This window comes from Molossus molossus, unplaced genomic scaffold, assembly GCF_014108415.1.
Source record: "Molossus molossus isolate mMolMol1 unplaced genomic scaffold, mMolMol1.p scaffold_m16_p_18, whole genome shotgun sequence".
NCBI lineage: Eukaryota > Metazoa > Chordata > Mammalia > Chiroptera > Molossidae > Molossus > Molossus molossus.
The window spans coordinates 38,538,584-38,565,263 of NW_023425353.1; the positions used below are offsets into that span (position 1 = coordinate 38,538,584).

Genomic DNA, 26,680 nt, shown 5'->3' on the forward strand with positions numbered 1-26,680 from the left:
TGGAATGAGTCTAGTGATCTTGAAAAGGGTTGTATTTGTAAATAAAGGTTTTCTATTTCCCAGACTTTGAAAACTACTGTCATCTCAGTTTCGGTTTGACATGGGTTCCAATGATTTATTTCTCTCAAGAGTTAATACAAATATGAGGTGAGTATTACACACTGTGTTTCTCAGGTGAGAGCATAGGTTTTTGTGTTCACAGTATGGGCATTTCTGCCTGGAAGAGTGCTGCTTTGACTCAGTTGCCTTGGTGGAAGGCAGATGACCAGACTGCTGGTGGCTACAATGGACATCTGCAAGGACCAACAGAGCCTAAAGTATCTGCCTCCAGTGATAAGAGGTATATTCTGTGCCCTACAAAGTAACACAATAAAGAGTAGAAGTGATTACCTATTATTTGTACAGCTCACTCCCATCTTTTGTCCTCTATTCGGTAGAAAAATAAGAACAGAAACCACAAGCCCAGCAAAGCCACAGATCAAAGCTGCAATCCCACAGTAAAAGGATATTTGCGTGTTCTCTTTGATTTCTAAAAATTACCTCCTCTCTCACAAGCAGCTTAAAATATGAGGAATCCCAATTTCTTCACTTGAAAAACAACAGAAAAGAGGCCAAGCCAATGCCAGAAAAAAATAGTGACAAAGGAGTGAAAGGAGAGATATCTTCTAGCCTACTCCTTTTCTAATGTTGGAGAAGATGGGATGAAAATGTGTATTTGTGAAGCTATTTAGCACTGTGCACTGCACACAGTAGAATTTCATTATGCATGCCAAAACATGCTTATTAAAGGAGAATGGCAAAGAGATAAAAATAGGACTCAAGTGTGTAAATTCAGGATGAGCAACCAGGAAAGGAAAACAGAAAATGTGTCTCCAGGATACCTTGGAGTTGACGGGGTTTCTAAATTGCACCAGGACAAAACTAAAACCCCACTAATCCCCCATATTTTCTCCTTCCAATCAGCGCTCAGAGTTTCCATCAGGAAAATGATTCCATTCTCTGGGAATTAATCTAGCCAAGCTATAAAGTGAAGGGCAGGCAGTTAGAATGATGGAGAAGCAGCTAGCCAGGAAAACAAAAACCATTTTTTATTATGAATTCCACTGAGAAATCACTCTTATCCCACCAGGTCTGTGGATATTGGCCCAGTCTCTTGCTCCCCCAAGCACAGTTTTAAATGAAATCAGGAGAGAGGAAAGGAAGGCATTTACCATTGCTCATCAGGACAAGTTTACACAGCACCAACATTGCACATTTTTACATGATTAAAGCACTTGTACTACTTCATAAGACAACATTTTCTTGGTGCCCCCACCATGTAGGTAGCAATTATTTCACATCTGCATATGGTGCAATTTTTCTTTCCCAAAATCCATGTTCAAAGTCCCCATATGTTCCCATTACAGCCACACTTCAATAACTTTGATGTTTCAAATTGCTCGGAGCTATACGCCTCTTAAGCCTTCTGCTCTCCGGTTTCAAGCATTGATTTCTCACATTTAACCGTAACTCTGAACCCATAGGACATGTGTCCTCCACTTAGGAAAAAACATTTTTTCTGCATTCAAAACAAAACAAAACAAAACAAAACAAAACATTTTTCTGCATCGTTTAGGCCAAACTTGAACATACATCAGAATCACCTGGAAGGCTTGTTAAAGCACAGCTCGCTGGCCCTACCCTCTGAGTTTCTGAGTCAGAAGGTCTGGGGTAAGGAACGAGGCTTCGCTTATGCAACAACTTCCTTGGTGATGCTGATGCTGCAGGTCTGGGGACCTCACTCCATGGACCATCAGTTTGGGCGTTGTCAGGTAGGGCCAGGGCTATGGAGGGATTTCTCAGGTGGCATTTGGGGGGAAGAGGCCCTGTTTGCTGGAGCACTTGGAGAAGTCCACCAACCCCCGTTTAAAGCGTTCTTCTCCAGTCGTTCTGGTTCTCCCTGTCCATCTGTTTTCTTGCCGCCACTCTTCCACGAGGGATACCCTGCAGCTAACAAGCTTCAGTGGGCCTCCCACCAAGTTCTCTCCCAGTGATATCTGGATGTGGTATCAGACTGCTCTCAAACTCCCTCTCACTCAGTGCCTCCTATCAAGTTGCAGGCACTGTCAGGATTCTTACTTCAAAGGGAGAGCGACCCTTTCCTTAAACCCAAGGCCAGAAACCACAGCCAGTTTCACCGAATAATCTCTCCCTCCCTCTTCTGCCTCTAGCTCCTTGTTCCTTTCTGGATGCGGAAGGAAGAATCTCAAACCTGGACAGGGAGGCCCCTCAGAGAACACCAAGAATCCCCCAAATCACAGCCTTCTACAAACTTGTCCCCACACATAATCTACTCGTCTCTGCCTTCGATACGACTGTGGTCTGGGTTGGATCCTCCACCAACTCTGTCTCCGTCCTCCAGTCTTGCCTTTTCACTCAGGATTTAACTGCAAACTCTTCCTTGAATGGAAACATAACATGCCCCCAGCAAACTTACTGTTTCTGATGGACTTGGGGGCGGATGTATGGAGCCGAGTTGCCTTCTCCTCAGGACTGGATTTCCCTTCTCCTTCCCCTCAGCAATCATGTTTCTCTCGTTCTGAGAAAATGGTAACACCAGTCCAGAAGAAGGAAGAGGTGCTTTTTTTTAAGGAGGGGAGAGCATTGTTTCAACCTCAAGGGAACCTGCAAATTGGTGGTCGTGCTGCCTATAATTCTGTATGAGAACCAATAAATGGCTTTAGAAATAAGGAAAATTTTTTTTTCTTAAGTAAAATAGCTTTGCCTAACTAGAAAGTCGGAGAGTGGGGTGGGTGGGTTTCCCTCTAGTACCTGGTGGATTGAAAATTAGGAATGTAAGTGAAAGCAGGTATATGATTGGGCTAGGCCTATTTCAGCAGGTGATAGCCCTTGGGATAAAAAAGTGACCCAACCCTCTTTCCCATTCCTCTGACCACATTGCCTGGGTGAGAGAAAGTGGCCACAGAGTTTTGATGATCCTCAAATTCTTGTCTTGGATTCTGGTGAAAAGGCCTAAGTGTTCATCTGGATAACTCACCCAATTCTCACTCCCACATCCTATGAAAACCACCACTGGGGGTGAGGGTGGGAGAGTCTGGTAGAGGTAGCAGCTGAAGTTATCAAAAAGAGGATAACGTGCATACAATTTGGAGTAGACAGCTTGTCACAGTGAGACTTATAAAGTCATATTGCTCCATATTATTATCTTTGAATTTTTAAAATACCATATACAATTACTTTATACATCAAAATCATGTCTTCCCTCAGTCGGATCACCAAAGAGCATCTATATTGGTATAAGCCAGACTGCCCATAGGTACAAATAACCTGTGCAATCACTACCAGAAGGTAAATTTATCTTTATTGGTAACACCTTAGGTATCAAAGTCAGAGGTATATGGGGTTGTTTGCTTGCTTGTTGATTTATTTAAGACTGGTTAGGTGTTATTAGAGCCTTGCTAATCCTGTGTTCCACAGACCGGCAGCATTGGCATCACCTGGTCCTGAGCACTTGTTAGGAATACAGAACCTCAAGCCCCCCCTAGATCTTCTGAGTCAATTTGCTTTTTTTTTTTTATCCTCACTCGAGTACATTTTTTGCATTTATCTTCAGATAGAGTGGGAGGGAGAGAGAGAGAGAGAGAGAGAAACATCGACTTGAGAGAAACACATTGAGTGGTTGCCACCCACATGACCCCAACCGGGGCCAGGGACAAACTGCAGCAGGAACCGAACCCGGGACTCTCTGGTCCACAAGCTGATGCTCTAACCGCTGAGCCAAACCGGCCAGGGCTCAATTTGCATTTTGACAAGATCTCCAGGTGATCTGTATGCACATGAAAGTTTGAGAGCCACAGCCTAGGAATGAATCCAGGACTCCTACACACTCTCCCTGCACCTCTCACATAACTTGATCTTAAAACTTACCTCTACAAGAGCGGCTGTTTCTTGTCTGTAGCCTCTCGGCTGAGTAATTTTTCACTACCCTCTTCAGGGCAGTGACTGTGTCTTGTCCACTGGTACATCATTGCCCCACTGGATTTTTGTTTAATGAATAATTATACATGTAGTGTAGCATTTGGGTATGCACTACCCTGAGTTTTCCCAGATCTTATTGGCCTCTGAGTCCAGACTGGTTATAGTGATAGCAACAGCCTAAATTTTATTGGTTTGTGACTTCATCTGCCCCTGTAAGACCTCTTGTTGCTGCAAACTGACACCCAAGAATTTCTAAGAGCTTTCAGATGAATCTCTCATAGAGTTTCAAGCAAATCCTGGTCAGGTGCCAGGTAGTATTTACTGTTTCCTTCCCTGTACCTGTTCTGGTCCCCAGGCCCTGTCCAGCTGCCACTGCTGTTGTCTCCTGGTATGTCACTGTGTTCCCACAAGTGAGGCTTTGAGGTTCTTGAGGTCCAAAGCATCTTCCAGGCTCACTCCTCATTTAACTCACTGCTCTCTGTCTCTTCACATTTCGGTCAAGAGCTGCCCCCCCTCCCCCAGGACCCTCTCTCAATCATCCCTTACCCTTCTGTCTTCAGTACAACACTTACTGTGGGTTCCTCACCTCGCCAACCACCCTTGTGGGCAGGTTCTTTTTACAATATTGCCACCTCAGGTGCCACACCTGGGTCCTGGAATTAAATATCTTTGATCTGCCAGGAAAAAAAGAACAAAGTTATTGCCCTGGCCAGTTTGGCTCAGCGGTTAGAGTGTCGGCCTGCAGACCAAAGAGTCTCGGGTTAGATTCCGGTCAAGGGCACGTACCTCCCTTGTGGTTCATCCCCAGCCCACTCAATGCGTCTCTCTCATGTCAATGTTTCTCTCTCTCCTTCTCCTCTCTCCCTCCCTCAATTAAAAAAAAAAAGAACAGAGTTATTTACTAGATACAGTCCTTAACCTTCTTGCCATGGATTGCTTCTCTTTTTTCTCACGTGTAAATACAACCTCTCCAAGTGTTTCCATAAAAGTTTGAAGTGAGGAACAACTCTGTACCTTCTCCCACAGTGGGGTATGGGACCATTAGCACTTTAAGAGTCTCTCCAAAGAAATACTTTTCATAAAATCATTGCCCTGTTTTTCCACTTGCTTTATTATTATTATTTCAATTGACAAAGACTTTCTTTTTGACCAAACTTGAGTCAGCTCTCTGAGTCTTCTCTTTGACTCGGCCCCACCTTACCTGCTTAGCCCAGTTTTAGCAAGAATCCTGCTGGGACAGTTTAGCTTAAATCCTCCACCCTTGATATCTCATCACCCTGTCCTGGCTTCAGCAAGAATCCTATTGAGATGGTCTAGCAAGAATTCCCTAGCCTTGATGTTCCTCTTAGTAATTTTTCACCCACTAACCCCACACTTGCTCCTTGGCCATAAATCTCTACTGGTCCTTGTTGCATTTGGAGTTGAGCCCAATCTCTCCACCCCACCCCACTCCACCCCCCACTGCAAGACCTCCACTGCAGTAGTCCCCCTTGAATAAAATCTTCTCTACAGTGCCTTTAACAAGTCACTTGTGGCTAAGAGGTTCAAGGGAGTTGTAAAACATGTTTTGGGTTAAAGCTTTTGAAACTTTTTGTATGATCCTAGTACAGTGCTTCTCACATTTTCATGTGCCTATAAATCACTGGTAGGTCAGGGACAAAGCCCAAGATCCTGCATTTCTGACAAGTTCAGAGTGATGCTGATGTTCCATGTACCCCACTTGGAGTAGCAAGAGTCCAGCATCTCTTTGGAATGCAAAAATCAACAATATCTTCGAACCTCAGTTGAAACTTCATTTTTTAATGTCCTAATACAAGGGCTTTCCCCGCCCCCCAACATTCATCACAGTTTGCTATTTTTCTATTCATGTGTTTATTTTTTACTTTTTTGTCTCCTCCTCTGAAACATAAGCTCTGTGAGGACAGGAACCACGTCTATCTTGGTCATCATTTTATTTCTAACATGTAGCACAAATAGTAACAAATTTGGAAGCCAGAGCACAGAAGAACAAGTGTTACCTGACTTAGCAGAACAAGTGAACTGAAGTCTAAAGTAGCAGAAAGGCTGAGAGGAAACCCAATTTACCTTGCAGAATTCCTCCAAAGGCCCAGGAATTGGCAGACCAAGTAACTCTGGAAGTGGGGGTTGGAAATGGGAAGGTTGGTTGCAAATCTTTAAGAAGCATTTGGACCAGATCCCTTAAGGAGGGGATTGACATTTCCTTGCAAAAGAAGATTGTTTATCTTTGCTCCTGTTCATTTGGTTCTTTGGGTTTGTGTCCTCCCCCCTCTCCCTAAGAATACATTGATTGTTATTTGAGAGGACACAGAAATGAAGATCATTCCTCCCTGTGTGTGGCTGCCTCCTTTTTCATTCTTTAGGTCTCAGCTTAAATAATAGCTCCTTAGAGAAGGTTTCCATACTGTTCTATCTAGAATAGTTTCCTCCTGATTTTTTTCTCACTAGCTGAGTCCTTTCTGGTATAACTGGTTTCTTGAGCACAGAGAACTCATAGGGTGATATAAAAAGAAGCATTAGTTTTGACCCCTTCTATTTCTTTAAGTGTGCCCTGTGGAGTGTGTGTGTCTGCCCTGTGCACCTTCCTCTATACAGGAGTAAACTTTTGGGCAGTTCCCATGACATTTTTAGTTGTTCAAAGTAACTTTGCAGTAACTTTAAGTCATCAACACAGTCTCAATATGATATTGCCTAGTCTGAGAAAAAAAAATAAGTGCTCACCCTGACGTACCCATAAGTCTTCTCCCTTCCCTCGAGCTGAGAGTTGCTCAGCGCTGACCACCTCAGTCGAAGAGAGAGGAGTGGTCCTCTTGCTCTCTTTCCCAGTCTGGCATTCCTCCTCCTCCCTAGCTTGCTAACTTGAGGGACAGGAGGAAAGGGAGTGGGGGTAGAAAGTTCTTCCTTGGCTGGTGCTGCTGTAAGATGGTTGTGTTCTCTCCGGGGCTGGCAGTTTTTAGAGCTTTCTCTTTCCCTGAAGGTTGTTCATTCATGGCTTAAAGTTATCCTCTCCACCCCAGGCCTCCCACCACCCTGTAATGCACTTACAGTCTATCACTGTGTTGGCTTCTGGGTTTTCTGACTTGCTTAGAAAGACTTCCCTAGCCCTGAAGTTATAAAAATATTTCTATATATTTTCTAGTGTGCTTTATTTATTTATTTATTTATATCCTCACCCAAGGACATTTTTTGCATCTATCTTCAGATAGAGCGGGAGGGAGAGAGGGGGGAAGAGAGAGAGAGACATCAATGTGAGAGAGACACATCGACTGGTTGCCACCCACACAACCCCAACTGGGGCCGGGGACAAACTGCAACCAAGGTACATGCCCTTAGCAGGAACCGAACTCAGGACTCTCTGGTCTGCAGGCCAACACTCTAACCACTGAGCAAAACTGGCCGGGGCTAGTGTGCTTTATTTTTTACATTTAGATATTTAATACAATTTACATTTTTTAAAATATATGGTATGTGGTAGGTGAATTTCCTAACCTCTTTTATTCTTTCTCCACAAAATTATAAATCCACATTTATCAAACATCCAGTTCTAGTATATACTTGTGTGTTAGTTTGCTAGGGCTGCCATAACCAACTATCACAGACTGGGTGTCTTAAACAACAGAAAAGTATTTTCTCACAGTTTTGGGAGCTAGAAGTATGGGATCAAGGTGTCACCATGGTTGATTTATTTTGAGGCCTCTCTTTAGCTAGTAGGTAGCCATCTTTTCCCTGTGTCTTGACGTGGGTTTTCTCACATGATCTTTTATAAGAATACCAGTCATATTGGATGAGGGCCTGCCCTATGATCTCATTATAGCTTAACTACCTATTTAAAGACCTAATCTCCAAATACATTCTGAGGAATGTGTTAGGACTTCAACCTATGAATTTGGAGGAGAAGGGGGGACACAATAAAGCCCATAACAACTTGGATCTGTTTTAATAATTTTTTCATTCATGAACTGGCCAGTGTGGATCAGTGGTTAGAGCATTGGCTGGTGCACTAAAGGGCCATGGGTTTGATTCCTGGTCAAGGGCACATACTTGGGTTGCAGGTTCAATCCCGGCCCTAGTTAGGGTGCATGCAGGAGGCAACCAATTGATGTGTCTCTCTCACATCGATGTTTCTATTTCTCTCTCTCTCTCTGTCTCCCTTTCCTCCCCCCTCCCTCTCTTCTACTCTTTCTAAAAGTCAATGGAAAAAATATCCTCAGGTGTGGATTAACCAAAAAAAAAAAGAAATTTTTTATTCCTGTGTTATTATCACAGCTACAAACTTTTAGGAGTACTTAGAAGACAATCTGCTATTTAGAAATTAACTTTTCTTAATAGTTCAGGTGTTAGATTCTTTGTAAAACTTTTTCTAATCTCTTCTTTCTCCTAGAAACAAATATCTCCCATTGTATTCTAGTTGAACCTCTATGATAACAATATTGCCTTTATAAAGAGGTGTCAACTTCTAGCTTGAAATTAGATCACAAGCCCAGAGGACTCAAATAATTACTTTTTAAAAATTATTAATTAATTATTTATATTTGACATTATTAACAGCAGAATGTTAATGACTTACGATGGCTCAAACACTTCTGTGAGTTTCACCTGCAGCATCTTATAAGTAGCCTGTAGAGTAGGAATAAGGCTCAATGAAATTTAAGTTCCGTGCCTGAGAACACATAGCATGTAAATTGGCTACTTACAGTTTCAACCCAGTTCTATTTAACTCCAAATCCCAAACTCTTAACCATTAGAAAGTACTGTCTCTATAGCTATTTTGTATCCCCCTCCATCTCCAAGCAGAAGGCCTGGTGCACAGTAGGTACCTAATATATGTGCTTATAAAATAAGCTGAAAGGCATAGAAATCAACTTTTATGTTGTCATTCTTTTTATTTATTTATTTATCTTCTTGAGATAGAGTTGAAGGGAGGGAGGGAGGGAGAACGAGAGAGAGAGAAACATCAATGTGAAAGAGACACATCAATTTGTTGCTTCCTGCCATGACCCCAACTGGGCCTGGGAATCAAATCTGTAACCCTGGTGTGTGCCTTTGACTGGGAATCAAAAGCAAGACCCTTCGGTCCGAGGGCTGATGCTCTAATTGCTGAGCCAAGGCTTATACTTTCTATTTAACATCCTGTGACAAGTGAGCTGTTTCAGGTTTGGATTACTGTGGTTGACATTAACAGATATGTGGATAGGGGCCTCCCATCCCCAAAACACGTAGAGGCTGCGCTTCCAAATAGTAATGACAGTCACCTTTTCCTTCCTGTGCACCCTCAGTCTCATTACTCTTGGGCTCAAATCAAGCTTCATTACAGCTATTATTTGATGTTACCATTTCTCAGTGTGTCAATCTAATGCCATAACATTTTTCATGTAAAAATCATTAATAAATCAACTTTGTGAAAGACTAGCACATAGACAGTCAACAAATGCTACTTCTCAATTGTCACTGGAAAATGTATGTGGTGATTCACCTATGAGCAGTGTACTGGATACCATGAATATGATTTGGTAGGTATCTTAGTCAGCTTGGGTGCTATAACAAAATACCACAGACTAAGCGGCTTCAACAACAGAAATTTATTTTTTCACAGTTCTGGAGGCTGAAAATCCAAGATTAAGGTGCCAGAAAAATTGGTTTCTGGTAAGGACTCTCTTCCTGCCTTGTAGACAGCACCTTCTCACAATGTCCTTACTTGACCTTTTCTTGGTTGGATACGCACAAAGACAGAAAGGGGGTGAGAGAGATTGAGTCCTCTCATGTCTCTTCTTAAAAAGACACTAATCCTATTGGATAAGGCCCTACCCTTATGACCTCACTGAACTTTAATACTTCCTTAAAGGCCCCTTCTCGAAGGTAGGGCTTCAGCATATGGATTTTGGGGGAACACAAACGTTCAGTCCATAACAATGGGTCAAATTGACTTAGGATGGAAATAGAGGGTAGGCCTTTGAAGATCTTAGCACATTTTTGGCTTCAATAAGTATAATTAGAACAATATTTCTTTGTACCCAGATTGTTTTCTTTTTCCTATATGTGAGGATTCACATCTCTATAAAGTTTTAAACAATGTTGCCTACACAGAATTTATTTTAAAATGCTTGAGTTTCCTAGATGAAAGATCTCTGTTCTTTAGTGACGTAAAAAATTTCATCAAATGAATAAAGTCTCCTTTACTTTTTGTTTTCAGTATTAAAATGTAATTTTCACATTAATCCACAGTTGCTTTGTTAAAAATTTTTATTTATTTTTTAGTTATTTCCTAGAACTAGACCAACAATCTCTTTCCTTCCTTAATATTAGTTTTCAGAGGCCTTTGTTTATAGTTATAAAATTTTTATTGCTACAAATTTCCTTTTAGTTCTTTGTGGTTTATTTTGCTCCAAGGTCCTGTCTGTCTAGATATGACATCCTATGATTCTGAGATGCTCCATGATGAAAGCAATGTTTTAAACTCTAGCATTGCCCTGGCCAGTTTGTCTCAGTGGTTAGAGCATTGGCCTTTGGACCAAAGGGTAGCAGGTTCAATTCCCAGTCAGGGGCACATACCTGAGTTTCAGGTTTGATTCCTGGCCCCAATGGGTTCTCTCTCTCCCTCCCTCCTCTCCACTCTCTCTAAAAATCAATGGAAAAATATCCTTGGATGAGGATTAATAACAACAACAACAAAAAAAACTCTGAAGAAAACTACAGGCCAATATCCCTGATGAACATAGATGCTAAAATCCTGAACAAAATACTAGCAAATCGGATCCAGCAATACACCAAAAAAATTATCCACCATGACCAAGTGGGATTCATCCCAGGGATGCAAGGCTGATACAATATTCACAAATCAATAAATGTGATACACCACATAAATAAAATGAAGAATGAAAACCACATGATCATATCAATAGATGCCGAAAAAGCCTTCGACAAAATCCAGCATCCATTTCTGATAAAAATGCTCAGCAGTGCGGGAATAGAGGGATCATATCTAGACATAATAAAGGCCATATATGAAAGACCTATAGCCAACATCATACTCAATGGGCAAAAACTAAAAGCATTTCCCTTAAGAACAGAAACAAGGCAAGGATGCCCACTTTCGCCACTCCTATTTAACATAGTACTGGAAGTCTTAGCCACAGCAATCAGACAGGAAGAAAAAATAAAAGGGATCCAAATTGGAAAGGAGGAAGTGAAATTGTCATTATTTGCAGATGTCATGATACTATACATAGAAAACCCCAAAGACTCTATCAAAAGTTTACTAGACTTAATAAATGAATTTGGCAAAGTAGCAGGATACAAAATTAACGTCAAGAAATCGATGGCATTCTTATACACCAATGATGAACTCACAGAAAGAGAAACTAAGAAAACAATCCCATTGCGGCAAAAAAATTAAGATACCTAGGAATAAACTTAACCAAAGAAATAAAGAACCTATTCACAGAAAACTACAGGTCATTGAAAAAAGAAATAGAGGAAGATATAAAAAAGTGGAAGCACATACCCTGTTCATGGATGGGGAGAATTAACATCATTAAAATGTCCATATTACCCAAAGCAATCTATAGATTCAACGCAATCCCCATCAAAATACCAACGGCATACTTCACAGAATTAGAACAGTTATTTCAAAAGTTCATATGGAACCAAAAAAGACCTCGAATAGCCACAGCAATCTTGAAAAGGAAGAACAAAGTTGGAGGGATCACAGTACCAGATTTCAGGTTATACTACAAAGCCTCTGTAATCAAAACAGCCTGGTACTGGCACAAGAACAGGCATATAGACCAGTGAAACAGAACAGAAAACCCAGAAATGGACCCAAGGCAATATGCTCAATTAATATTTGACAAAGGTGGCAAGAGCACACAGTGGAGTAAGGACAGCCTCTTTAATAAATGGTGCTGGAAAAATTGGACAGCTACTTGCAGAAAAATGAAACTAGACCATCAACTTACACCCTACATGAGAATAAACTCAAAATGGATAAAAGACTTAAATGTGACTCATGAATCCATAAAAATCCTAGAAGAGACTGTGGCAACAAAATGTCAGACATCATACGCAGCAGAATTTTTACTGACACATCACCTAAGGCAATAGAAACAAAGGAGAAAATGAACACATGGGACTACATCAAACTCAAAAGCTTCTGCACAGCGAAAGATACAATCATCAAAACGGAAAGGCTACTCACTGTATGGGAGAGCATAATTGCCAATGATATATCAGATAAGGGGTTAATTTCCAATACATATAGAGTGCTCATACAACTCCACAAAAGGAAGACAAAGAACTCAATTTAAAAATGGGCAGAGGAACTAAATAGACACCCCTCTCCAAACAGGACATACAAATGGCTAAGAAACATATGAAGAAATGCTCATCATCACTAATCATCAGAGAGATGCCAATTAACTCCTGTCAGAATGGTTGCCATCAACAAATCAGCAAACAACAAGTGTTGGCAAGGGTGTGGAGAAAAGGGGACTCTAGTGCACTGCTGGTAGAAATGCAGACTGGTGCAGCCAGTATGGAAAACAATATGGTGTTACCTCAAAAAATTAAAAAGTGAACTGCCATTTGACCCAGTAATCCCACTTCTAGGAATATACCCTAAGAAGCCTGAAACACCAACCAGAAAGAATATATGTACCCCCATGTTTGTAGCAGCACTATTTACAATAGCTAAGATCTGGAAACAGCCCAAGTGTCCATCAGTAGATGAATGGATCAAAAAGCAGTGGTACATATACACAATGGAGTACTAAGCAGCTGTAAGAAAGAAACATCTCTTATCCTTTGAGACTACATGGAAGGACCTGGAAAGTATCATCCTAAGTGAAACAAGCCAAACAGAGAAAGACAAGTTTCATATGATCTCACTTATTTGTGGAATATAACAAACATAACAGTCTGAGGAATGGGGTAGTCCCAGAGACGTGGAAGTGGGGTACAGACTGACAATCCCCAGAAGAGGGTGGTGGTAGGGGAGAGATAAACCACAGAACTGATATGCATGTATGCATGAACAGTGGACATGGACAACAAACTGGGGAAAGGGCAGGGAGGGAGGGGGAGGGGGAAATCAGTGGGGGAAAAAGGAGAAACATCTGTAACAAAAATTAATTAATTAAAAAAAAAACCCTCTGGGTTTGTCAAGCTCAAACAGAATATAAGGTTGAAGAAGCAGATAGGGCAACAGAAGTGCTGTTATTGCTACTGTTCTGTAGACTTGTGAAAAAAAAAAAATAGTAGCTCAAAATGATAGCTTGGGTTGCGTCCCCTTACTTTATGTAGCTGTGTCCCTTCACATCGATGTTTCTCTCTCTGTCTCCCTTCCTCTCTCTCCCTCACACTCTATCTGTAAAAAAAATGGAAAAATATCCTCGGGTGAGGATAAAAAATAAATAAATAAATAAATTAAATTACTCTATTCCCCCTTTGCTCAATGAATTTTTGACGCTATCTACCAATTCCCTGGAAGTACTATTTTTTACCTTCACAGTCTCCAAGTACTGTCAATTTATTTCCTAAATGTCTCCTATTTTTCATCTCTACTTCACAACCCTATTTCAGATTCACTGAACTCACTGAATTACTGTAAAACCCTCCTAACTTGTTTCTTTGCTTCCCGGCTCTTTCCCTTTTCATCAGATCTTGCTAGAGTGTGTATAGCTTTACAACGATAATAAAAAATTATGATTTCAGAACATAGTCCCAGATTTGTCTGGTGACTCTGAAACACTCTCCTACCACTCCAAGTGATTTAAGGCTTTTCTTTTTATCACTGGTTATGAGCAACTGGATGATGTGTCTTGGTGTTATTTGCTTCATGCCTCTTGTGCTTCTTGTTCATTCGCTAAGATCTGTGTGTTTGTAGTTTCCACAGTTTGGACATTTCTTCTGCCTCCCCACCCCCACCTCCAGAAATTTCAATAACATGTATGTTAGGCTACTTGAAGTTGTCCCACAACACCTTGGTTCACTTTTTTTTTTTTTAATTCCTTTTTCTTCCTGTGTTTTACCTTGTATACCTTCTATTGTTATGTCTTCAATTCACTACTCATTTTCCATGGCTAACCTGTCATTCGGCCCATCCAGTGTATTTTTCATCTCAGTCATTATAGTTTTTCTCTCTAGGGGTTCTATTTGGATCTTTTATCATATATATTTTCTATATTTTCCATTTCTCTACTTAACATTTTGAGCATATGGAATACAGTTATAATAACTATATTTAAAATTGTTTTTTTCTTTATTGATTTGAGAGAGAGAAGAAGTGAGAGGGAGAGAGAGATAGAAACATCGATGAGAGAGAACATTGATTGGCCACCTCCTGCATGCTCCCCACTGGGGATTGGGCCCACAACCTGGGCATGTGTCCTGACTGGGAATCAAAGCAGTGATCTCTTGGTGCATGAGTCAATGTTCAACCACTGAGTCACAGCGGCCGGACAAGAAGAAAAGTTCATAGGGCCAAGTCCAGAGAAAACGAAGCACAAGCTTCTAGTTATCCTCTCCCAGTAGAGTTACATGGATGGTGCTTAATTTTTCCAGCAAGTGTATATGACAATGTGTTCAAAGTCTTGCCAATCAGAGAAGCTCATGAAAGCTTCTATGTCCTGGGTTTGTTTGTTTAGCCTTTCTTTCTTTTTTTTTTTTTTTGTATTTATTAATTTGTTTTCGTTACAGATGTTTCTCATTTTTCCCCCATTGATACCCCCCCATCCCCAGCTTTGTTGTCTATATTCATTGGTCATGCATACATGCATGTAAGTTCTGTGGTTTATCTCTTCCCTCCAACCCCCTCTCTTCTCAGTCTGTACCCCACCTCTATGTCTCTGGTTATTTTGTTCAGCAGTTTGTTTAGTTCATCATATGCCACAAATAAGTAAGATCATGTGATATTTGTCTTTCTCTGCTTGGCTTGTTTCGCTTAGCATAATACTCTCCAGGTCCTTCCATGCCATCTCAAAGGAAAAGAGATCTTTCTTTCTTACAGCTGCATAGTATTCCATTGTGTCATGTACCACAGCTTTTTAATTCACTCATCTACTGATGGACACTTGGGTTCTTTCCATTTTGGCCTTTCTTTCTATCTTTTTTGTGTGAGGTCAATCATATGAGTACTATATCTGCCCACAAGAAGGACCTCAGCTACTCAAACTCCACCCCTTAATAGGTCAAACTGATAACATCATGGCCCAAAGGCTCAGGCATACGAAAACAGGTGTTCACAGAAATCACTTATTGGCTTAAACTAACTGGCATAGCCATGGCTTTAGGAATGCAAAGACACTCTTTTTAGGCAGGATATTCCAAGGTCTCAGAGATCTCCCAGGAGTCAGGCCAAGGACTAGTCCTGAAGACTTTGGGAATGTACAGGGTTTAAGTAGTCCAGGTTTGCAGATCAAAACTTTTCTGCACACCAGGTGAGCATTTGGGCAGTTTACTTTTTTTTTTATTAATATGAATAGTGCTTCTATGAACAGTCTTATACATTTTTTTTTTTTTTTGGTGAAGATTTGGGTGCATTTCTATTGGGTGGTTACCTAGGAGTAAAATGGTAGGTCCTAGGATTGCATTTGTCCAATTTTCATAGAATGCCAAATCGTTTTCCAAAGTGACCATTTCAATTTACATTCCCAGCATTAGGTATAGAAGTTTGCAATATTTTTTTTTTAAACACAGTTTTATTGAGATACAACTGACATGCAATATAATACATATCAAAATTTATATTGATAAATTTTGACATATGTGTACACCTGTAAAATTATCACCACAAGCGAGATAGTGAAACTTCATCTCTAAAATTTTCCTCGTAATCCCAATATCCTCCTAATGAATTTGTTTTCAGTTTAAGTCAGGCAGAGTCCATTTCTGTTGTTTACAATTGAGACTTCCCAGTTGATATAATCCCATCTTACATTTATGTTGCATTTGCATGCAGCTTGGTATTTTGCATTTCTTTTCACTTAAATAGATTCTTGCTGAGCATCTATGATATATGCTAGGCACGTACACGCTGATCTTTGCCTATGTAAATTAGTTTGGCTGGACTCCAGACGGTAGCTTTATCCTCAGGACTCTTGGGAATTCTACATATTCTTTAGTCCCTGTTCGCTGTGCACTCTTCTTCTTGAACCATCCTGTAGTCCCTGGTCCCGCTCCTTCTTGGTTGGCCCAGAACCAAACTCCTGTAGGTCCAACTCCAACAGAGGGTTTCCTAGTTAGTAAGAGAAAGTGCCTCTCAGTTCTTCATTAATTTGCATAAACCAGTGTTATGAGTTGAACTGTGTGTCCCTCAAGGAATATGTTGGAGTTCCAAGCCCCAGTACCCCAGAATGTGACCTTATTTGGAGATAGGGTCTTTATAGAGGTAATCAAGTTCAAATGTGACCATTAAGCATCTGCTCTAATCCAATATAATGAGTGTTCTTATAAAAGGGGGAAATTTGGACACAAACACAGACACCAATAGAGGAAAGATGATTCAAAGAGACACTGGGAGAAGATGGCCACAGACAAGCCAGGGAGGAAGTCCTGGAAAAGACCCTTTCCTCACAGCCCTCAGGAGGAATCACCTCTGCTGACACCTTGACTGTGGACTTCTAACCTTCAGAACTGTGAGACAGCACATTTCTATCGAAGCTGCTCAGTTTGTGTGCTTTGTTACGGCAGCCCTAGCAAATGAAAACAACCAGGTAGAATGCATCAGCTTTTCCTACTCATTTTCACATCATGTGATGTAAAACAGAGAATCAGAGGGTAGTGGCTGCCCTTTTGGAAAGACTGTTATAAAAATTGAGGGTGGGGAGAGAAGAATTTGGGAGGAGCTAACTAGCCCCAGATTATTTGACTTTGGCTATTCATGAGACCCTGAACATGACCTGGCTAAATCACAAAGTTCTATATTCCTTGTTGTTTTCTTTCTGTTTTCTCAGATTGATAAGCGTGATTCATTTTTCAACAGCCATCTGTAGGAACACATGGACTCCTTTAGTGGCTATTAAGATCTGTTCCACAGTATGAGGGGGCGATATGGGAATGTTTTTCTCCTCAGTCCTTTTCATGGGAACTTTTCCAAAACCAGAATATTAGTAAAATTTTGATAAAGGCAGGTATAGCATGTTTTAAAAATTCTCCCAAATATTCTCATCGCCTTAAATCAGGGCATCTGACAGGTTACCTTCAAGGAACCTGACTTCGTGCTGAGTCCCTATGAGGACTGGGTTTCGCTTCACTTGTAAAATGTTATGCAGGTCCAGAACTCCTATTTGCCTTCCCGGTCAAATTTCTGATTAAAGAGGAAAAGAGCAGGGAGAAAGAGAATGATATAAACAGACAGTACGTTGGAAATATTAAATGGATTCAGAGCTAGTGATTTATTACCCTTCCAGTTGAACTTGGCAATAAAGAGTATAATAAATGTATCCCTGAGGAACTTCTTTTCTATTTCAAGTCCTTTCTTAGGCTACTTTAACCTTTCAATCTTCACTTTTTTTTGGTACTTCTTTTTTTTTTATTTTGTTTTTGTTACAGATGTTTCTCCTTTTTTACCCCATTGACACCCTCCTCCCCATCCCCCCAACCCCATCCCCCCAACCCCGTCCCGGGCTTTGTTGTCCGTGTCCATTGGTTATGCATACATGCATACAAGGTCTGTGGTTTATCTCTTCCCTCCCCCCATCAACCCCTATTCTGAGGGTTGTGTGATACACCACATAAACAAAATGAAGGGTAAAAACCACATGATCATATCAATAGATGCTGAAAAAGCATTCAACAAAATCCAGCATCCATTTCTGATAAAAACTCTTCACGTCTTTTTTGGTCTTTAGGTATGCGCTTGAATGTATTTCAGCAAAACTGCATAAATGACTCATTTGGTTGAGCTTCAGGGAGTCAGATTCCATGCACTGCTCGGAAGTGAGCTTAGTGATGTTCCCCTGGGACCATGTTCTGGTGCCCTTAATGAGCACCTTGGTTTGCTGGAGATCAAAGATCCCTTTCTGCCTCACTGACCCAAACCCCTTCACTTCCACAGGATTAATGTCACTGCTCTGTCTGCAGAGGTTACTTCTTTTTCTTCTTTTAAAATTGAGATAGCACTCACATGAAATAAAAATCATTTTAACATTTTTAAAGTATCCATTTCAGTGTTTTTTTTTTAGCACATTCACAATGCTGTGCAACTGGCAGCACTTATTCCAGAACATTTTCATCACCCCAAAAGAAACTTTGCCCCCATTTTCTGTCACCTCCTGGTTCCTCCATCCCCTCTCGGCCCCGAAGACCACTAATCTACTTTCTGTCTCTGTGGATTGACCTATTGTGGACATTGCATATAAATGGAATCATACAATATATGGACATTATATCTGCCTTCTTTTACTTAGCATGTTTTCAAGGATCATTCATGTTGTAGCATATGTCAGTCCTTCATTTCTTCTTATTGTCAAAAATTATTCTCTTGTATGAATATACCACATTTTGTTTATCCATTCATCAGTTGATGGACATTGGGTTGTTTCCATTTCTTGACTGTTACTAATAATACTGTTATGAACATTCATGTACAAGTGTTTGTGTGGATATTTGTTTTCAACTCTCTTGGATATATACCAGGGAGAGGAATTGCTGGATCGGACAGTAACTCTAGGTTAAATTCTTTGAGGAACTGCCAAATGTTTTCCAGAGTCTTTTTTTTTTCCTTCAAAAATAGTTTAAGATTGATTTCAGACACATTGTTTCTGAGGGGCAGATGAACGGTCAGAGAGAAATGCCCCCTGCGGAGTTGAAGATGCAAGAGTCGTGCCTAGGTGAGATACCAAGTCTGACTGTTTCAGTTTGGGCATCATCTAAATGCAGTGGTTGATAGAGCTGCAGGGGAGATGAGGTCTCTGAGGCCGATAACATGTGGAAAGAAGAGAACACGAGAGGCCTGGGATAGACCAAGCACCGTCTAGGATTGTGCTTTATGTAGCTCCATTTTATACATGCGGCAACTGAGACTCACTGGTTTTCATGGCTGGTATACTATAGCAGAGCCAGGATTTAAATGCTAGTAAAGACCACAGATACAACCTGAAAAAAATTTTAGGGAATTTGAGGGAGATTTTGAAAAAGAGAGTAGCATTTCTTGTAATAGAATGGTAAAAGAGACATATTGTGTTCCAGAATAAAAGAGAGTGGATTTTGTTGTCATTATTGTTGTTTTGGAAGATGGTTGTCAATTGTGCCAAGTAAATACAAATCGTGTGTGTACAATAATATCTAATTATCTTATGTCTGACCCAGTATATGCCTCCGGGATGTTTCCTATTCAGACTTTAAATATCATGTCCTGGCCTGTATGCTGCTGCCCTCTCTGCATTTCCCTCTGCAGAACATCAGGACACTGCTAAGTCTCTATTTCAGACAATAAGTGCGTTTCTGGAGGAGGGAGAAAACCCATTATTTATGGCGAAAAGTGTTACAAAAATTGGAATTTCAAAGCAAAATGAGATCTTCTCACATTAAGCCACAAAGTCCAAGTTTGAGCACGTAAGACTAAATAACTCTTAGCATGAAGGGAAAAAAAAAAGAATTCGATTGCAGCTTTGAAATAAAACCATATTTTACAGGTAATGAGGCAGTACCCTCACCTTTCCTCAGCCTTTTATGTCTTCAGCTTTTTTTTTTCCCTCCTCAGACAGTGATGAGTGGACCTGAGATTAAAGGGCCATTATTTCAGAGCACTGAAGCACAGCCACATAATGGTGACATCCGGAAATTTCAGGCACTTTCAAACACTCAAGTCATTTTTTTTTTTTTTTTATTAGCAATTTCAGTGTTGTTGGGACCAGAGTCTTTCCCTGCTTCAGACTGTTGGTTTACTTGGCACTCGAGGATCTTTTTCAAGGATATCAAACAAGGTTGGAGCCGATCTAAGTAACGCCTGCCGTGAAGCTCTTATATGGAAATTTTCCATGAAAAGAGCAAAAAGAAATGTGATTTTGGAGAAAAACGATGTAAAATCAAATGAAGTTGACGCCACAGTGAGTCTATATTACTCACAAGCAGTGGATGAATTTATTCTAGTTAGGTGATTGTTTTGTTTTCTACCCAGATAAAACCAGACTTGAGTTTTTGGAGAAAGCGTTCTGCGACATGTGCACTTTCACGTGCGGAGAGGAGGGACAACTCTTTGGTCCTCCTCTGAGGTGATTGGCTGTGCTGAGATGCCCTCCAGAGAAGATTTGACTTGGTTGCTGTTACTGCTGCATTTACATGTGCTGATGCCTGAGAAGGCGGATCTTTTCCATGTTAAACTGTGGACATATAGACCACAGCGATGGAAGAGAGCATTTGAGGAAAACATTCATTGCTGCTTGGGGTCCATGGCCATGAGGTCTCCCTACTTAACTCCTGAGAGAAATATATATCCTCTCAAAAGATCTTAATATTGAGTATTTAATGTGCAGAAAGCCCTACATGATTTAAGTTTCCTGGTGTGCATAGCCTTGTAGAATCCTCTCCCCTTGAATCAAAATGAGACCTGTGATTTACTTCTACCCAATAGAATAGAGTAAAGGTAATGAGGTGTCACTCTTGTGGTTACATTATGTTATACAAGCCTCTATCTTGCTAGCAGATTTGCTCTAAACACTCTCCTTGCTGGCTGGCTTGATGAATCAATGGCCATTTAGAAAGGAAGACTGCCTAGAATCAAGTTTGGGTGAGCAAGACTAAAAGCTGTTAATGTGTCATTATCCTGCAGAAAGCAGAGTACATAAATTTGGGTAGCAGAGACAATCTGGTTAATACCGGAAGTTCTCAGAGGGATTTGTGTTTACTCTTCATCTCTTTTGCCGTCATCTTTTTCTTCAGGGTTTTCTGTCTTCCTTATCACCAGTTCTTTTCAGTCTGCGATCTGTTCGATCTGTTCTCTAATGTTTCATTAGTTTTGACATTTTGAAAATTTTGACATCTCGTCAAAGTTGTCATTATTTGATTAACTAAATAATTCATCAGAATTATACAACTATGTATAATTCTTTGAGTCATTGCTGAGTAATTGCAATTAGAGTATTGTAACATTCTTATAAACACTACATTAAGTTCAAAATGGAAGACACATTTTGACTTTAATTTTACTCATAAAAAGTCCAAAGTTCAGTTTTTAAAGATTAGGTAAAGAATCTTTTGCACTATTAATGCTCAGGAACTCATTCCCTTCATATCTGTCACCTACCAGTGCCTACAGTTGTTAATAACCTAGTGTGATTTTCATTGCATTTGCATGCCTGTGCATATATTATCCAGAATCATGTGAAACCACTTTGGGAGAAATTGTGCCTAACATTTCAGAAAGAGAAGCAACCAGCCTAGAGAGGGAATTAATCATGCTTTCAAAATTGCTGCTAATTAGTAATCTTTTATAAAATATATTCACTGCCTGTCACCATAGATGAGCTGATCTGACTTGGGCCAGCTGGACCACACCCCTTATCATAGAAACGTCTTGGCATTTGAGAAAATTCAGGATGGGTTATCTTTTCTCTGCTCCAATAAGGGACTGGTAAGGTGTCAGTTATGACATTTAGGAAAGCAAATCATTACCAGTGGGAAAATCAACTTGTAGTCAGCCCAGTATGTATTAGCTACTGGAACCACTGTGGGAAGTCCCAATAGCCCTTGTATCTAGTCCAGAATCTTCTTTGCACTTGATGTCAATGACACCACTCAGCTATATGTCCACAAATAAATATGCATTAGCCAGAATGCCCTATATTAGCCAGAATGTCTCTGCTACCAGAATTTATGTACTTTACAGTCTACAGGAGGACAGGGCATCAAAAGCTTTTAGAATTGCTCACTCAAACTTGATTCCAAGCTTTTATTTTCCTTCCTATATCCTTTTTGGGTGAAAGCTAGAGTCCACCAATTTTTGTTGTTGTTGCATTTCATGTCTACAACCAACCAATTCCCCACCCCTCTGTCACTTCTAGTTTTACCCTCCTTCACCCTCCAATAATTTCTTTCTTCTGGATACACATGGTCACCTTTGCCTTTCCATATTAGGATGGTTGCCTCACTGGCTCCCTTTATCAGAGAGAATTTTGACCACAGGTCATACAGTGATTAATGCTCCATCTTTCTACCTGTACAGAGTCAGGTGATAGCCAAATCCTTCCCTTTTCCAACAAAGAGAGAAACAAGATTAGAGTTCAGCACTTGGGCTATTATTTCATAAAGAGTTCCGTGCTTCAGCACAATTGCCTGATCTTTATCATCACAATTCAATTTTCAGGATGCAGTGTAGAGAACAAATATGTTCAAGTTATCTTTCTCCTTGTACAAGAACATCCAAGAGCCCCCTCCTCCCAATCCTCAGAGGAGAATAGCAGCCACTACTGAATGCCATCAAAAATATCAAGATGAGTCCCTGCAGTTTCAAGACTTGATGGCTTTGTGCTTTTTCAGTCACAGAGTTGACCTGACTCTTTGTCCTCTGATAGCTTTCCACCGAGCCCTGCAGAATAGCTTTTGCTTTGATGACCCAATGATTTACAGCCTTTCTTTACTTCTTATATCTTATTTATCCAGAGTATAGGGAACTCTTCTTCTCTTACCCTGTTGCCTCAAAGCGATTTTCCTTATCATCCTCCGGAAGTCCAAGGCTCATTCTTTTTGTGTACTTCTGATTCTCCTGAAAAAATTATAGTCTGATTTTTTTCTCCCTTCCCTTCTTCCTTTGTTTCTTTTCTTTTCTCTTCTTTCCTTTATCCTCTCTCTCTCCCTTTCTTTCTTTCTTTCTTTCTTTCTTTCTTTCTTCTCTCTTTCTTTCTTTCTCCTTCCTTCCTTCCTTCCTTCCTTCCTTCCTTCCTTCCTTCCTTCCTTCCTTCCTCTCTCTCTCTCTCTCTCTCTCTCTCTCTCTCATATTATGTCTGAAAAAGAATATACCAACATTCTGATATAGAGACATTTGTTAGGGCTTCTCCCAGAAGCAAAGCTGAAATAAAGATTGAGTACATATAGTTTATTTGGGATGTCAGTGTGTGTGTGTGTGTGTGTGTATAGTAATATAAGGAAGGGAAGGGAGTCTACAAGGGGTACACTATTAAGGCAGCTACCATAGTCGCAACTAAAGTTCAATTCTGTGGTGAAATTTTGGAAAATGTTATAAAATGCATACTTCATTATGATGCATGTCAAGGATACTAAGAGTATTTGTATATCCACACCTGAGAAGTTGTTGGTTAAGGGATACTCAGGCACTTTGAGCCTGCCTTGAATGCAGACAAAATGGGTTCGAGTGGCCCAAGGGCAGCCCTCTGACAGTTGTAGGGTCTGGCTGTCAGAAGGCAGGCCGGCATTCACAGATGTGAGGACGTATGGAGGGGCACCAGTGTGTCTGCTACAGGGGACCAAAGGGAAGAGCTTGGAGAACTTAGTTTATCCCATCACCTACCTGACACACAACTGATTTGAAAGTTACAGTGCTGGTAGACTATGTTGTGATCCAAAAGTTCTTCACAAACAGGAGGCTCAGGTTAGTGGATGATCAATATAGTAGATATTTGCTGTTCTTCTTGCTGTCCAGCCTCCCAAATCTTTCCTATTTCTACATCACTAGATGACTTGGTCAAATGCTCTCATTCCAGAGGCCAAGCTGGCTGAATAAAGTTTTCTTTCCTTATCTTCTTGTAGCCAACGAATAAGCAGATGATCTGGCCTGGGCCATTTGGAGTTTCCTGCCTGGGACATTTTCTATTTAGGTTGGGCTGCTATAACAAAGAACCATAGACTGGGTGGCTTATAAACAATACATTTTTATTTTTTCACAGTTATGGAGCCTTCTTCTGGGTTGCAGACTACTGAAATCCTGACCTGCCCCACATTGTGATCATATTAAGAGGTAAGGCCTTTGGGAAATGATTAGTTCAGGAGGGTGGAGTCTCATGAATGAGATTAGTGCCCTTATAAAAGGTATCCTGGGAGCTCTCCCATACACTTTCCACCATGTAAGAACACAACAAGGAGACAGCAGTCTGCAACCCAGAAGAAGGTTCTCACCAGAATGGAACCATACTGGCACACTAATCTTTGACTTTCAGCCTCCTATTTATTTGTGAAACAATAAAAATGTATTGTCAATGATCAGCAATCAAGATTTTCCAGTGTCACCCATTAGGAATTTAGATTCAGTGATTCACCTATTGATTAGGACTCAGTCCTCTCCTCTTAGATCTTCATTGCTGACCATTGGCTATTGGATGTGTTGGCCGTCATGCCTTGCCCATTGCCCCACTTCTGTGGTTGACCCCAGGAGTAAGATCATTCCTTTTAACATCTGTCAAGCTATATGATGTGTCTAGTAGGAACATGTCCCACTAACATAATAAGATTGTTAATAATACAGTAGATCGCCTACCACGTTAGCAAGAGCCATTATTTTATTTGATGATTAAACCTATCTATAAGTAGGTATTATTATCCACATTTTATAGATGAGGAAACAGACTTGGGGAGGGGGAGAACTTGTTCTAGATCATTATCATAAACTTTCTATTGCTGCATAACAAAGTTCTACAAATTTAGTGCCTTAAAACAACACACATTTATTGCCTGAAATTTTCCATGGGAGAAATCTGGGCACAACTTGGTTAGGACTTATACCAAGGGTCTCACAAGGCTGCAGTTAAGGTGTCACAGGAGGTAGATTCTTATCTGGATGCTTGACTGGGGAAGAATCCACTTGCCAACAACTCTTTCAGGTTGTTGAGAGCCTGACTTCTTACTGGCTATGAGCTGAGGGCCCTTTCGTTCCTCAAGGCTGCCTGTAGAAACCAGCCACATGATCTTCTTCTTTTTTTTTTTATTTTTTATCCTCACCCGAGGATATTTCTCCATTTTTTGTACAGATAGAGTGGGAGGGAGAGAGAGGAAGGGAGAGAGAGAGAGAAACATCGATGTGAAGGGACACATCGAGTGGCTGCCACCCGCACGACCAACCACGGCTGGGGACAAACTGCAACCGAAGTACGTGCCCTTAGCGGGAACCGAACCCAGGTCTCTCCGGACCGCAGGCCGACGCTCTAACCGCTGAGCCAAACTGGCCAGGGCCACATGATCTTCTTTATAAGCAGTTCACAGGGCTACCAGAAGGAGAATATCTCACTCCAGTATACTAAGATAGAGTCATATATTAAGGAAGGCAATCATGGGAGTGACATCCCATCATATTTACCATAGACTTCACTTGCACTTAAGGGGAGAGTATTATACAAGGGTATGACTCAGTAGCAATCACCTTAGGGTGTGTCTGCCACAGTCACATAGTTGCTAAGTGGCAGATCAGGGATCATAACCATACCACACTGCCTCCCTGCAGTCCCCAGTCTCCCATCTGCCCCTGTTGCCACATGGAACTGTCCTGTCTCATGAGTCTCAAGACATAAAGATTGGAGACACCATTGACACTGCCCTCAAGGTCATGCTCACAGTTCCTTATAATCAAGTCCTTTCAGTTTTTCTATACAAACCCCTTTGAAGAGGATTTAAAACTGGCCTGCTTATTTTGGAATGTCATTTACACAGTTCTCAGTCTTGTTGGAAGATTCCAGGTGGTTTATGACAGTGAAACAGTCAGCAGAGCCCTCCCTTGGAGCAAACCTGGGCAGATACACTATGTAAACTCAATACTATTATTGTCACATGGGGCTGAATCCTATTTCTCCTGAGGACTGCTTCTATATAATGCAAACAAAAACTTAACCATCCAGAGAAGAAGAAAAAGACCTAATGCCATTTTTCAGTTTAAATCAATTCAGAAATATTTATATCTGGCTAGAATTTGAGTTTATTTCTCAATGAAATGTGAAGGAGATAGATCAGAGCAGTAGCCTCCATGAGGAAAATTGTCAATGCATTAGACACTTCACTTTCACAGTGTCACACATCCTTTTATTTCTGGAGAGACAGACCCTGTCACCAATCCCACATGACAGCCTTATCATAGAGGCTGCCATATAGCTGTAGATGTGCCCGATATCTTGGCTTTTCTTTATTTTTCTAAATGGTGATACAGTAGAGATCTGATGCGGTGAACAGACTCCACAGAGAGCTTTTTCTACTGTTTATTAGTTTGTGATGAAAAACAACTCTGCAGAAACAAAGTGTGTGCTATTCCTGAGTCTGAGATAGATTCTATATTCATTCAAATTTATTTAAAAAAAAAAAAAAAAGGAAAGAAAGCTCAAGGAAGCAATAGCAACACAAGCTGGTCTTGATAGAGAATCGAAATTGCTTTAGTAGGTATACTAAAGTTTTTTATCACAAGTAAGATAGGCAGCCCAAATACAATTTTTAAGTATGCCAGCACATTTTTCAGCACTTCCATCAATCACCGCAGAATAATGTCACAGCAACGAAAGAGCATGGGAAAAGTGAGGAATTTGGCTGAACTGAATTTATTAAAATACTGTAGAAACAGATATTAGCAATGCATGCAAGCTCAAGTCTTAAAACACAGTGTGCCTATAAGAGAGGGCAAGAAATTTATGTTTTACCACCTAAACTTAAAAAAAAAAAAATACGTACCATTAACAAAAAACTTATTACTCTTTGGATTGCTTTTAAAACAATGTGTTTATTTATTTATTTATTTTTAATTATTTTTTATTAATTTATTTTT

The 26,680-nt window shown here is 40.5% G+C and overlaps 1 pseudogene; it reads left to right on the forward strand.

Annotated features, from left to right (window-relative positions):
* The first annotated feature begins 203 nt into the window (after positions 1-203).
* LOC118633556 overlaps positions 204-26,680 on the forward strand; it is a 72,126-nt pseudogene continuing 45,649 nt past the window's right edge.